This window comes from Panthera leo, chromosome B1, assembly GCF_018350215.1.
Source record: "Panthera leo isolate Ple1 chromosome B1, P.leo_Ple1_pat1.1, whole genome shotgun sequence".
Taxonomy (NCBI): domain Eukaryota; kingdom Metazoa; phylum Chordata; class Mammalia; order Carnivora; family Felidae; genus Panthera; species Panthera leo.
The window spans coordinates 107,156,751-107,170,821 of NC_056682.1; the positions used below are offsets into that span (position 1 = coordinate 107,156,751).

General features: G+C 34.7%; 1 pseudogene; it reads right to left on the bottom strand.

The window, feature by feature from the left end:
- Positions 1-7,303: 7,303 nt before the first annotated feature.
- On the bottom strand, positions 7,304-8,257 carry LOC122218446 (annotated as a pseudogene).
- Positions 8,258-14,071: the final 5,814 nt, after the last annotated feature.

A 14,071-nucleotide genomic window follows, 5' to 3' on the forward strand; every position in this document is an offset into this window, starting at 1 on the left:
TTCTGAGTACTCATTGGAAGAAAACAAAATCAATATCTCAAAAAAATATCAGTGCCCCATGTTCATTACAGAATTATTTATAATAACCAAGACCTGGAAACACCAAAGTATCCAAGAATGGATGAATGGATAAAGAAAATGTGATATATATAATTTATAATAACATAAAAGAATTTATATTAATATGTATATAATTTAGACACACAAAACGGAAATCCTGCCATTTGCAACAATATGGATGGACCCTGAGAACATTACACTAAATGAAGTCAGAAAGAGAAAGAAAAATACTATATAATCTCACTTATTAGTGGAATCTAATAAAAAATTCCACAAAAACTGAATCCATAGGTACAGTGAACAGACTGCTGGCTGCCATAGTCAGGGGGATGAGGGATGTACAAAAAGGGTGAAGGAGGGTAAAAGGCGTGAACTTCCAGTGATAAGATGAATAAGTCTTGAGGATGTAATGTACAGCATGGTGACTACAGTAAACAATACTGTATTGTATATTTGAGAGTTGCTCAGAGAGTATATTTTTAAAATTCTGATTACAAAAAAAATTATAATTATGTGTGGTGATGGATGTTAGACTTATTGTGGTAATCATTTTGCAAAATATACATTTTTCAAATCATTATGTTCTATAACTAAAACTAATACAATATGTCACGATAAAAAATGGGTTACTGAATAGAAAAACGAAATTAAAATTTAGCTGCAACCAAAGGATCTTTTATACCCTACAAATATAGTTGTGCTTTATTCTGCAGGAAAGAGAAATTTTAAATAGTAGAGTGGTTAAGTCTATAAACACATAACAAATACATTTCCCTGATATAATTTAAATGTAGGAATGGGAGAGATAACAATATGGAGAACTGGAGACAAGTCAAGCAATAATTTGCAAAATATACCTGAGAAATGCAAAACTCCAAGACTTAGTCAGGGGTTCTTGATGAAGGTGAGGAAGGAGTTAATTATTTTTGGTACGAAATATTTGGGGAAATGGTTTTTATTTGAAGGAAGAAAGTTTAAACCTCGAGTCAGACTGCTTAACTGGAATTCAAATTTACCATTACTTACAGGAAGATTTTTAGAATCTAATTACATATTTGACTCTCAATTTCCCATTTATATATGAGATCTAACAATTTAATAGACACTTATGGTTTTACCCTATAGTTGTTCATGTCACTTCTAGCTGTATGACTTTCTATATTTTTCAACAAAAGAATAGTTATGCGGGGGCACCAGGGTGGCTCAGTTGGTTAAGCCACCAACTTGATTTCAGTTCAGGTCACGATCTTACAGTTATGAGATCAAGCTTTGCATCAGAGTCTGCACTGGGCATGGTGCCCGCTTAAAATTCTCTCTCTCCCTCTCTCTCTGCCCCTTCCCTGCTTGCATTCTCTCTCTCCCCCCACCCCACCCCTGAAATGAATAATTATGAAAAGGAATGGTTGCAGCACTAGACTAGGGAAATTTGGTCTTACAAATAAATTTTTTAAACAGAAACAAATTATATATAATAAACAGAATTTGTAGCATGAGGAAAAATATCTCAGAAAAAAATGACTGCTGTTTTCATTTATCTTGCAAGACATCGCACTATGGGTTTTCTGACCACCTATGTGGTCTCTAAACAGATATGTATTTTTTCTTATTCTTCCTTTTTTTGGCAAAACAAATAATTATTGAATAAATAATTTTGAAGAACTCTTGACACTTGATTCTCCTCTCTACTTACAGTCAGTCTTAGTAATCCCATTTAGTCTCATGGCTTTTACAAGCCATTGCATACCAACTCCAAGTTAGTATTAACTTTTAGGTTCAATATATATCTCTGTCTAACCAGAGACAGAAGTTATCTAACTGCTTACTCAACACCTCTGCTTGACTCATAAAAACTTCAAATGAAATTTCTGGTACTTGTTCCACAAACCTACTAGGTCTATGATCTCTCATATACCATTTCATGGCCTCCTTAGACCATTAAAAAAAATTTCCTCAACTCCATCAAGTCTTTGTTCAAATATTACCTTTACCTTGAAGTCTACCCTCTTTCCCCTATTTAAAATGGTGAACCTATATTCCTTAACCCCCTTAACACATTTTAATAATTTTTTTCCATGATACTTATCAGCTTCCACTGCACTCTATCATTTCTTTATTTGCCATGTTTTTGTTTATGGTTTATATCTCTCCTGTTTGAATACAATCTTCAGAAGAGTTCATATATTTTTATTGTTGTTTACTGATATGAGACAGACATCGGAAAAGTATTTGACAATTATTAAGTAAATAACATTGAAATATACACCCAGTTTGCAGAATAATGAAGTGTCCATTTGATGGTATTGCCTTCATTGGTCTATAATGAGATAAAAATAAAAATGACAGAAGAATAAAAAAAGACATTAAAAAACAAAATGAGACAAATAGAAAGTTGTTCTGAGTGAAGAAAAGGAAAAGAGAAAAACTCTGCAAGAAAAACTGTTCCTTTCTGTGTTCTCTAATATGCATGGGAAAAAATAAGTTCTCTGAGAGCTAAGTCCTGTAATGGAACTAAGGCTAACCTGACTCATATAGCTCGCTCTAGACTTGTTACTAGAGAATAAGTAATACAAATAATAATTATGTACATACAATAAATAAATAAAAATATGTCCTCAGTGATTATCTGTTGAAGCTTACATAATAATACACGAAAGTTGCATAGGAAAATGTTTATTGCAGAGTGTTAAATAAATCCCACTTATATTTTATTTTATGTTAATAAAACCTGGGTTATGATGCTGTAGGGTTAAGAGAGTGGAAAGATTCTATGATGATGTGATGATTTCTCTCTCACCCGATGGAATTTTATGAATTTTATATTGTCATTCAGCTGTCTTATTTCCATATTACATGTAAATGTTTGCAGGTGTATATCTAAAAGATAAAGACCTTTAAAAAATAATTCCACACATATATGTTCACACATATAGCAGTTACAGCTGTTATAAAGTGAATATATAGAAAATATATGTAAGTATAAAAATATAAAGAAAAAAAATGGCAAAGTCAAATGGCCTAGGCAAACATTGGCTCCTTGTGTTGGAGATGACCAGAGATTGTTAGAAACTATGTTGAAGAGTTACTGCATTCATTGAAATTCTTATTGATAGGAAAAGATATCGTAAGTGAATTATATCAGGCCAAGTATTCCAAAACACAAAGCCAAAAGGATATATATTCTCTCTCTCATAGAAAGATAGACAGACAGACATATGTGACCTGGAGACCCAAGAAATCTAGTAATACAGTTCTGAGGAACAGAAGGCTGATAAGCTAAATGCCAGTCTGAAGGCATGAGAGGACTTCCAGGTCACGCAATCAGGCTGAGAGAGAAAATTCTTTCTTACCCTGACTTGTTTTATTCAGTTTGTCAGTGGATTAAATGATTACTACTCACAGTGGTGAAAGCAATCTGCTCTCCTCAATTTACCAATTCAAATGCTAATTGCATCCAGAAATCCCCTCAAACATACCCAGAAATAATGTCTAGTCAAATTATCTGAGGACCCAGTAATTCAATAAAGTTGACACATATAATGAACCATTATATGAATGATTAAAGATTTTAGTGGTCACCACTGGATAATAATACAGTAGTTACAAATTGGTGTTAGAATCAGTAACACCTAATTATGGCATTGTTCGGCTTTATTATTTTGGGGGTCATCAGAATTAGCTCAGGATGGGGGCGCCTGGGTGGCTCAGTCGGTTAAGCGGCCAACTTCGGCTCACGTCATGATCTCGCGGTCCGTGAGTTCGAGCCCCGCGTCGGGCTCTGTGCTGACAGCTCAGAGCCCGGAGCTGGTTTCAGATTCTGTGTCTCCCTCTCTCTGACCCTCCCCCGTTCATGCTCTGTCTCTCTCTGTCTCAAAAATAAATAAACGTTAAAAAAAAAATTTTTTTTTTAAAAATTAGTTCAGGATGGATTAACATGCAAGTGGGAAAAAAGAAAAAACAAAAACAAAAAAACCCAACTAGAAGAGTATTTAGGCAAAGGAAATGAAGTGAGAATAATTAACACCACTATTCATCAACATTCTGCTAATACTTATTTTTAGACTTGTTTGAATTCAGTGACTCCTTTTAAAGTATATCAACAATATGTATTAAACTACTATCTTTATATCTCTATATATAAACGAATCAGGATACATACTCAATATTGTAAGTTCGCACAAAAATACAAAAGTGTCTTCTAGAATATCACATTAGTACAAGAGTTTGGATCAGAGAAATTTATTTAGCTCGAACCCCTTTACCATGGTACAAACACCACAGAGCTGGGATAGAAGGTAATATGAATTGTCACAAGTAAAATATAGCTAGTTACAGGTCTAGATGTTATCAGGACTGAATAGATTTAAAATCAGTTGCACTAGCATCAAGTCAATTAAGTCAAGTTGGGTCATAATAACAGTAAGGTTAAGCTGATTTTAACAGAAGGGTAGGGATCCAAGTAAAGATATTCGCCATAGAAAAAATAGAACTTTAACATGAGGTATACAAAAGTCTTCTTTAGATAAAAAGTATACTAGAATCAGCCCGAACTCTAGGTAAAAGTTTTATTTACTTCCAGGTGCTTGACGATTTGGTACAAGTCTGACTTTTCTATGAGGAAGAGATTGTATTTAAACTTGAATATCTCTGTCCAAAAGAAACACTATGACCAAGAGTGGCAAAAATGTCACTGATTCCCATAAACTTTGTGTTATACCCGAACCAACATATTTGATTCAGTATTGAGGGAAACATCCATATCATTTAGTCATAAGATGTATGCATGATTACACTACCAATGTTAAACCAATTACAAATAAAGTTCAAAGTTCTACATTTTCATATAATACAATTAAAGTAATTGAATATCTAAAAATGTCATACATCCTGAAAAAATCCTATGTTTAAAATAGCAATAAATTTTCCTTTGTTCTTTATTATTTACCTTGCTTTATACCTGTCATTTGAATACAATTTAATAAAATAGAAAATATTAAGTTAAATGATAGAATGTTTGGAAGAACATCAATAGTTCTAACTTAGCTCCTTCACTATAGATGACTGGTTGGAATCTACTAGTATAAATCCATGTTGACAGTATGATCACTCTTTGCAATCTATGAGGAAAAGAATTACCTCTGTAACTATATAAATAAACCAGTACTTTGTAATTCCAAAGAAAACATTCATTTTCATCCCAAACTGATTATTATGTAGTCACTTCTGAAGAAAATCTTTGAAAACCAATTCAAAGGTTAACTAGTACAGCTGAATAAATTAATTTTTATGAAAAAAACTTAGAAGTTCTGCATTAATGACATATTTAAAATATATTATATATCCTTAAATTTAAATGGTCCATTAAGTAGATCATTACAAGGAAGGAATTCATTAATATGGATATAGGTAATAAGATCATTACCACAGATGAAAAGAATTAAAATTGCATGATTAAAGTGCTCATTAATTTACTAAATAGTATAGTATTAAAAAGATTACTGAACATTTCTGAAAAGTACATTTCATTTTAAGGAAATATCATATGAGAAAATCTAGGGATTTTAGGCAATTCTCTAAAAATAGTTAAAATAGCCACCAAGATTAAATAGCACAGATTTTTTTTTTCCCCACAGAGAATAATTTACATCACTTCTCTACTGGAATAAAGCTAAGAGAAAATACAATAATGTAGATAGACCACAGACCTGGAAGTCAGAAATGTGAAAGCAAATTCTAAATATCAAAATTTAGGTCTATAACCTTGTCCCAGGATGCCTAATCTTTTATTGCTTAACTTCTTTATCTTCCCATATTGTAATATATGAGGAATATATTATATATTTTAAATACTTGGAAGTTTTAAAAGTGATATATCAATGCATGTGAAAACAGCTTGGAGTTTTTCAATAAAATCTATAAAAATTACCTTTTTACCAATATTCCTAGTATAGATCCATCAACAATTATTTAGGAGAATAGTGATATATAAAAAAATGAATGGTCTTATGAACTTAACTTATAAAAATACATTTTATTTGTTAACATTCTTCTCTATTTGTCAGAGAAATAGAACAGGATATAGATATAAATGAAGATTTATTTTAAGCAACTGTCTCACATGATTATGGGGGCTGGCAAGACAAAAATGTACAATTTACGTCTAAAGACTATAAGGCTAGAGATTCAGGGATGAGCCTATGTTGCAGTTAAATTCTGAAGGACATCTGTCAGCAGAATTCCCCCTTGCTCAGGGGAGGTAAATCTTTTGTTTTTTTCAGGACTTCAGCCTATTGGATGAGGGCTTCCCTGTTCACTGAGGACACTCTGCTTTACTCAAAGTCCCTGAAATGAATTTTTCTTTTTGAGTTGTGTAGCCCTTTAGATTAGCAACTCAAATAGAAGGTGTCTATTGTACAACACAGTAGTAATTGAAGATAACTGGGGATTTATTACATTCTAATACAGATCATTTACAAATGCAATTTCTTTATTAAAAAGCTTCCACTTTTTTTTTTGTTTGTGTACAATTTGCAAAACTATTCTGAGCGCGGAATTATGTGCACCAGTGTGCAAAGAGTGCAGATTTAGGATATGGTAATGGGGGCACCTGGATGGCTTAGTCAGTTAAGCATCCAACTCTTTAATTTCAGCTCAGGTCATAATCTCACGGTTGGTGAGTTCCAGCCCTGCATTGGGCTCCATGTTAACAGCTCAGAGCCTGCTAGGGATTCTCTGTCTCTTCCTCTCTTTCTGTCCCTCTCCCACTTGTATTCTCTCTCTCTCAAAAATAAATAAATTAATTTAATAATAGGGCAAATGATTTACAAGTCACTTTCAAAAAACTATCACAATTGGGCCTTTACATTGTCATTTTTGTTTGTTTGTTTTTAAGTTTATTTATTTATTGGGGGGGAGAGACAGATGAAGAGGGAGAGAGAGAATCTCAAGCAGGCTCTACACTGTCAGCATGGAGCCCCATGTGGGGCCTGATTTCACAAACCTTGAGATCGTGAACTGCGCTTAAATAAAGAGTAGGACACTTAACCATCTGAGCCACCCAGGTGCCCCATCATCTTTTTTGATCAAAATATTTTTATGCCAGCCTTCCTTCCACTGCCCTAAACTATAAAGCATTTTTTAATGAGTTGAAATTAAGGAAGGACTACAGCTACTAGAAAAGAAGAAAGTTCTATTAGTTTGAGATTCTAGAATCCCCCCAAAACCAGAACCAGTATCTTGGTTAGGGCTAGGCTGGGACTCCAGACAGAGAATGAGTATGCGCAGGTGGCATCTCTGGGGATTCAGAGCTTGAGTGGACCACGAGTGTTGCCACTGCAAAATTCACTGAACTGTCTTGGCAGATTCTACACTGGCTTGACTGGGCATAATTCAAAAAGGAACAGCTCATATTCATTCCATTTTTCTGGAGCTCTGTGATAGCATTTAATAACACTCCAGTGATATCTTCCACATATAGTATTATGCTATTTCTTCAAGTAATTGCTAATATAGTGTCTAACTGGTCTATAATACTCATGCCCATTTTATCTAGATATTCAATGGATCTATAAATCTTCTCCTGGGATTCATCATAGTAACTGTAACAGAATCTTTGGCTCCGTGGAAGAAATCAGAAGAAACCACAAAGAGATTACTAGGATCTGCTGGGTATTTGCTGAAGAGTTTTCCAAATTCCTGTTCTTTTGATTCATTCAAAGCTCCAACTAGTATAGGAATAATAGTAAACTCATCCTCCTGACTTTCCATGGCTTTACCCGTATAAGGCAAATGCATTTCAACACTGTGTTCATTTTCATGTGTCTACAGAGACATGTGTTCAAACATTCCTATCTTCCATAGCTCTCAAAAATCTTTTGGTCAATATGAAGGTCATACAGAGGTGTTCTCTGTATATCCACACTGGAAAGTACACATCACAAGAGAGGCACAGGATGAGAAGGCATCGGGGTGAAAATTCTCCGGGTAGTAGATGGATCCACTTGTTTGTAAGCATGGGCAGCACAAGACCCACAGTACTGCATATCCTGCATGGGGTGCAATAATGGCTCTCATGGCTCTTTCCGTAGACTGTGCTTGTGAAAGCTAACCTAGCTGTTGCAGTCAACTGCGGTCCTGAGGCTGTATACTAGTTCCTGGCATGACAAGCTTCCCTGACCACCACTCGGTTGGACATATTGGTGCCTGTGTCGCCTACGGTGCAAAGGTGCAGGAGCATGAATGAGGAGTCGGTAGTAGCAGGAACAACTCCGGGAGGGGACAAGACACCAGGAGCTCAGCACAGGAAGTGCCCACAGCATGAAGGAGAGCATCCCCGCTCAGGAGAAGGAGAAAAAAGAGAAGGCTGCAGCCCAACGGGAGGAGATGGCAGCTGGGGTGGTGGGGGAGGCAAGCAACAGTCACCACAAACTCCAGTGACCTCCAGAAAATGGGACCCCGGACTTGGGGCTGATCTCCAGCCATGGGTGATTCCGCCGAGCAACCTCCACGGCCCCCACGCATTTAAATATTAATCTCATCCGAAAGACCTCACAGAAAAATCCAAAATACTGTTTGACCACAGACCTGAGCACCGTGGCCCAGCCAAGAGGATACAAAATATTATCCATCACATAAATTAAATATGATTATTAATTATGATTCCAACATACTATTTCTTCTTTTTTAGTTCCTAAGTTGTCTTGAAATTAATATTAGGCAAAACAGTGACCAAGTAAATAGTAGGAGATTCCCAGAGTGTCTTTTGTCCTCATTAGTTTAAAGTTCCTATAAACGTCTTCACACAAATAGAACACTTCAGCTTTCCCCAAGTTTTCTCTTGAACCACTCCCATCCCACATGCTTACATTTTATGACATCTTTTGGCTCCCATGCGTGTAGAACTTTCATTCAGGCCCACTGATGTGACCTAGTTTTTTTGTTTTTTGTTTGTTTGTTTTTTAATGCAAGGTTTTCCCTCCCTTGTTGAATAAGTACATCCATCCCTTGCTGCCCACCAATGATAAAAATTCAATAAAGCCCCCTCCTGTTTAGCAGGGAGCCAAAATAATTATTACATTTATGTTCAAAGAAGAATGACATGTACTGTTTACAAATTTATAGTAACAAATCACATGTGAGAAACTATATTACAAAACTAATACTTGCAGTCAGTCCATCACTGGAGTGCATGTTCTGTATAAGAAACCCCTTTCCTTTTCCCAATATGAATGAATAGGACCCTGACTCGTTCAAATTAAGTATATAGTTCAACAACAACAAAAGAAACTTATGAAATTACCTGGAAACATGAACCCAAACAGATTGGAACAGATTGGTACAGAACAATGCACTTCTTAGATATGTTCCAGATATGTTAAACATATTGTTAAACTAACATATATAGTTCCATATATATATGGAAAATATAGTATATTTTATATATATGTTTAGCATATATTATCTATATTTTATAGATAGTATATGCGACATATATATTGTTTTAACTAAACATCCTTTTAGTCATAATTTGTGAATTAAAACACATTAATACATTTTGCTTTGTCTAATTACTTGATGTTTAAATAAATGCATGTGTGTATTTATATACATAAAAATAATATAATGATGGCTAGAATACCTTTAATCATTCTACTGCCCCTCTTTAATTAACTGCCATGGCTCAAATGTTAAAAGTGTAGCTGATATCTTATATTAAATAAAGAGATTTTCCCCCAAGCAACTTTATTGGCCAAAATGATCATTTTCTTCTAATCAGCTTAGATTGCTCCTTAACGTATATTCTCATATGCATTTTTATTTATTTCACAAACACCACACCATTGTTTTTCTAATAAAAACATGTTTTATTCACAACTTTACACTTACCATATTTAGCACTTCGATGCCAATTTATCCTGTGGCTAATTTGAATATCAGGATGTGGTGACTTATTTGACTCTAATCACTGGCCAGAGGTGACCTGCATGATGTCTGAAGAGAGTCCTTTGAGAGTATAAATTACAGCATCTTTTTTAAACTGCCTGTATTGATAGGATGGATTTCAGAGAAACTTAGAGGTGTGCTCCTTTTGCAAGTCTCTAATTATGCAATGATTAAATTGAAGCACAGGAAGCATAGGAAATCCGGTGGTTTTTCTATAATCAGAACAATTTATTCTGAAAAATCTAGACTGTTCCCTGTCTCCTGACCTTTAATTCAATTTTCTTTTTTTTAAAAAGTAATTCATACCACCTAACAACAAATTTTGTCTCTCTCACTCACTTGTTGTTTTTCTATTATTTTAATTAACCTATAGAAATAAAGAAACAAAAAGAACAATTTTAAGTCATATTTTTATTATACTATACATGAATATCATCTGAAATGTCCAGTAATATGAAATTACATAAAATTATAACAAAATCAACATTATGGTGTGTAGGAAACTATTGAATTTCTTAAAGGCTTTAATTGGAGATCTAAAGTTACATATATAGCTGAAATAAACTCAAAATAAATGTCATGCCTTGCAGTTGTTACCTTATTATAAAAAATATTTATGAGACCAGCTATTTTTCATTTAGAACTGAATCATTGTATATGATAGCATTTTATATATATAGTAATGCAAATGTGAAAATATCCTCTCAATTTGAAAATTTTTGTGAATTTTTAAGGAGACCTTTTGTCTTCCATTTTTTAGATATAAGAAAATAAAGTTGGATCCTAACCTAATACCATATACAAATACTAACTCAAAATGAATCTATGACTTTAATGTAAGATCTAAAATAATAAAATCTTAGAAGGCAGGAGGACAAAACTGCATGACATTGGATTTGACAGTTGTTTCTAGGATATGACACCAAAAACATAGACAATAGAAAATAGACAAAATAGACTTCATGAATAACAAAAAAAGTACATCAAAAGATACTATCAGCACAGTAAAAAGGCAACACACAAAAGCAGTAAAAATATTTGAAAATCACATATTTGGTAAAGGATCAATTCTAGAATATATAAGAAAATCCTAAAATTCAACAATAAAAAATAATCCAATTTAAAAATGGACAAAGGCTTAGACAGACATTTCTCCAAAAAAGATATACAAATAGCCATAGGCACAGAAAAAGATGCTCATCAAGATAAATTAAAACTCCAATGAGAAACTAATTCATACCCACTAGGATGGATACTATCAAAAAAAGTGGAAAACAACAAATAGTGGTGAGATATGGAGAAATTGGAACACTTGTGCATTGGTAGTGGGAATATAAAGTAGTACAGCTACTATGTAAAATAGTATGGCTGTTCCTCAAAAATTTAAAAATAGAATTACCATATGAGCCAACAATTATACTCCTGAGTATATATACTCTAAACAATTGAAAGCACAGTCTCAAAGAGATGTCTATACACCCATGTTCACGGCCACATTATTACAATAGCTAAAAGGTAGAAGCAACTCAAGTGTCTATTGACAGATGAACAGATAAGCGAAATGTGCATATACATGTGATGGAATATTATTCAGCCTTAAAAAGGAATATGGTGCAACATGGATGAACCTTGAGGACATTATGCTACGCAAAACAATCCACTCCCAAAAAGGTAAATACTATATGATTCTACCTATATGAAGTACTCAAAGAGTCAAAATCATAGAGACAGAAAGTGGAATGATGGCTAGACCAAGGACTAGAGAGAGGAGGGAAATGAGTTACTGTTTAATGAATACAGAGTTTTCATTTAAAAGACGAAAAGAGTTATGGAGATGGATGTTGGTAACAGCTGCACATTATAAATGTATTTAATACCACTAAACTGAACACTTAAAAATGGTTAAGATGGTAAATCTTATGTTATATGTATTTTACATGAATTGGAAAACTGGAAACAAATAAAATTATATATGGTCATATCAAAATGATTTGTCATGAAACTTACAAAGAACCTAAGCTAGAAGAAAATAAAAGCCCTAAGCAAAAGCTTGACACTTGAATTTGGATGTTAACATTCGTACAGAGAAGTTCACAAATAAGTATACAACTTGGTGAGTTGTCACAAACTGAACACACTCAGATAACTACCAGCCAGATGAAGAGACAGATGCTTCCCAGCAATTGCCGGAACCCAAGGACACCTTTCTTTATTCCCGCATATGCCACCACCTTTGTCCCCAGTCTTGGTGTCTCAGCCACTCCTGTGCCTGGCACTTCACTCCCATTTCCTGCAGAGTAGAACTGTGACAGCAGTCAAGCACACAACTGCAGGACATTATGAGTTAGTAGGCAAGATGAATTCACTTTCTGAGAAGTGACCAAATGAAAGTCTATTGTCTTTAATTCACTCACGGCAGTATATCCAATAGCAAAGTACTCATTGCTGATGTTGTTTATTGAAACACTGTGAATTCCTTAGCCACAGCTATAATACCTTCAGCTGGGGCCACAGAACTTGCTGCCCTCTTGTCATGACATCTTTTCTCTGCCTACCTAGAGGACGGTGAGCAACAGCCAAGGTACACTTGAGTAGATTATTGCAGTCCCCCCTTTGCTGCTCAGCTTCTCAATATTAACCTAACTCCTCTATTAACAGGTAGGATAGTTTGATTCCCATCTGACAATGAAAGAGCAAAGACTGAATCAGATATTTTAAAAGTACATAAGTGATAAAAAAATAAAACCTAATACACAGTTAAGCAGTACTCAGTATTTAAAGAAAAATTGTTTTAATGTTTATTTTAGAGAAACAGAGCATGAGTGGGGGAGGGGCAGAGAGAGGGAGACGCAGAATCACAAGCAGGATCCAGGCTCTGAGCTGTCAACACAGAGCTTGACGTGGGCTCAAACTCAGGAACTGTGAGTGAGATCATGACCTGAACTGAAGTCGGATGCTCAACCAACTGAGCCACCTAAGATCCCCTAAACACTATTCAGTACTAACATTTAGAGTGATTATGAAAGCCAGAATTGCAAACAACTTTTTGGCAGTAGTTGCACAACAATCAAATTCTTGTAAAGCTCCCAAGATTGTTTGTATGTTCACACATTTGCCCTAATCACAGGCCAGTCTTAAAGAATTCCACCTTTCATTGACTTTATTCTTCTGAGTTATTGTAAAGGAGTGAAAAATATCTGTTATGAATCTCTAGCTGGCACAGATAGTTCTTAGGGGAAGAAAAAATCTTGGAAGCAATCCCTTGGATATGCATTTTGGATAGGCAGCATATTGGTTGAATATTGGCTCTCAAAAGATACGTCTATTTCCTGATCCTCAGAATCCATGGATAGGACTTTGTTTGGAAAAAGAAATATTTGAAGGTCTAATTAAGTTACAAATCTTAAGATCATCCTGGATTACCCAAGTACCCTAAATCCTATGATTTTACAGCCATGAGTGGGATAATAAGTGTTTTATAAGAGATAAAAGAGAGAAGACACAAGACACAGGAAGAAGAGAAGGTCACGTGAAGACAGAAGAAACTATTGGAATTATGCAACTACAAGTCAATGAATTCCTGAAGCCATCAGAAACTGCAAGAGACAAGGAAGAAATATCCCTTAGAGCATTCAGAGGAAGCATGGCTGTGCAAACACCTTGATTTGGGATTTCTAGTCTCCAGACTGTGAGAGAATAATTTACATTGCCTTAAGCCATCAGGTTATGGTGATTTGTTATGGCAGCCCTCAGAAACTAATACGGGAGGAAGGACAGGAAGATTTAAATAGATGCAACAGTCAAGGGAATTGAGAAGAATGGCTAAACTGATGATCAAGACAAATGAGGGAAAATATATTTTAAGCATCTTTTGAAGGTGGAAAAGGAAAGAAAGAAAAACACAGAAGGGAGGAAGAAGCAGAACAAGAGGAAATGTACACAGATGAAGGGTCAATGACAGATGTTCTAGGATGGAGACCAAAAGTCTTCATTAGCCACATGTTTCCAGAGAAATCTGTCTTCCTTACTTTGCTATCTATCCCCTCTGAATTTTAGTAAATATTATTACATT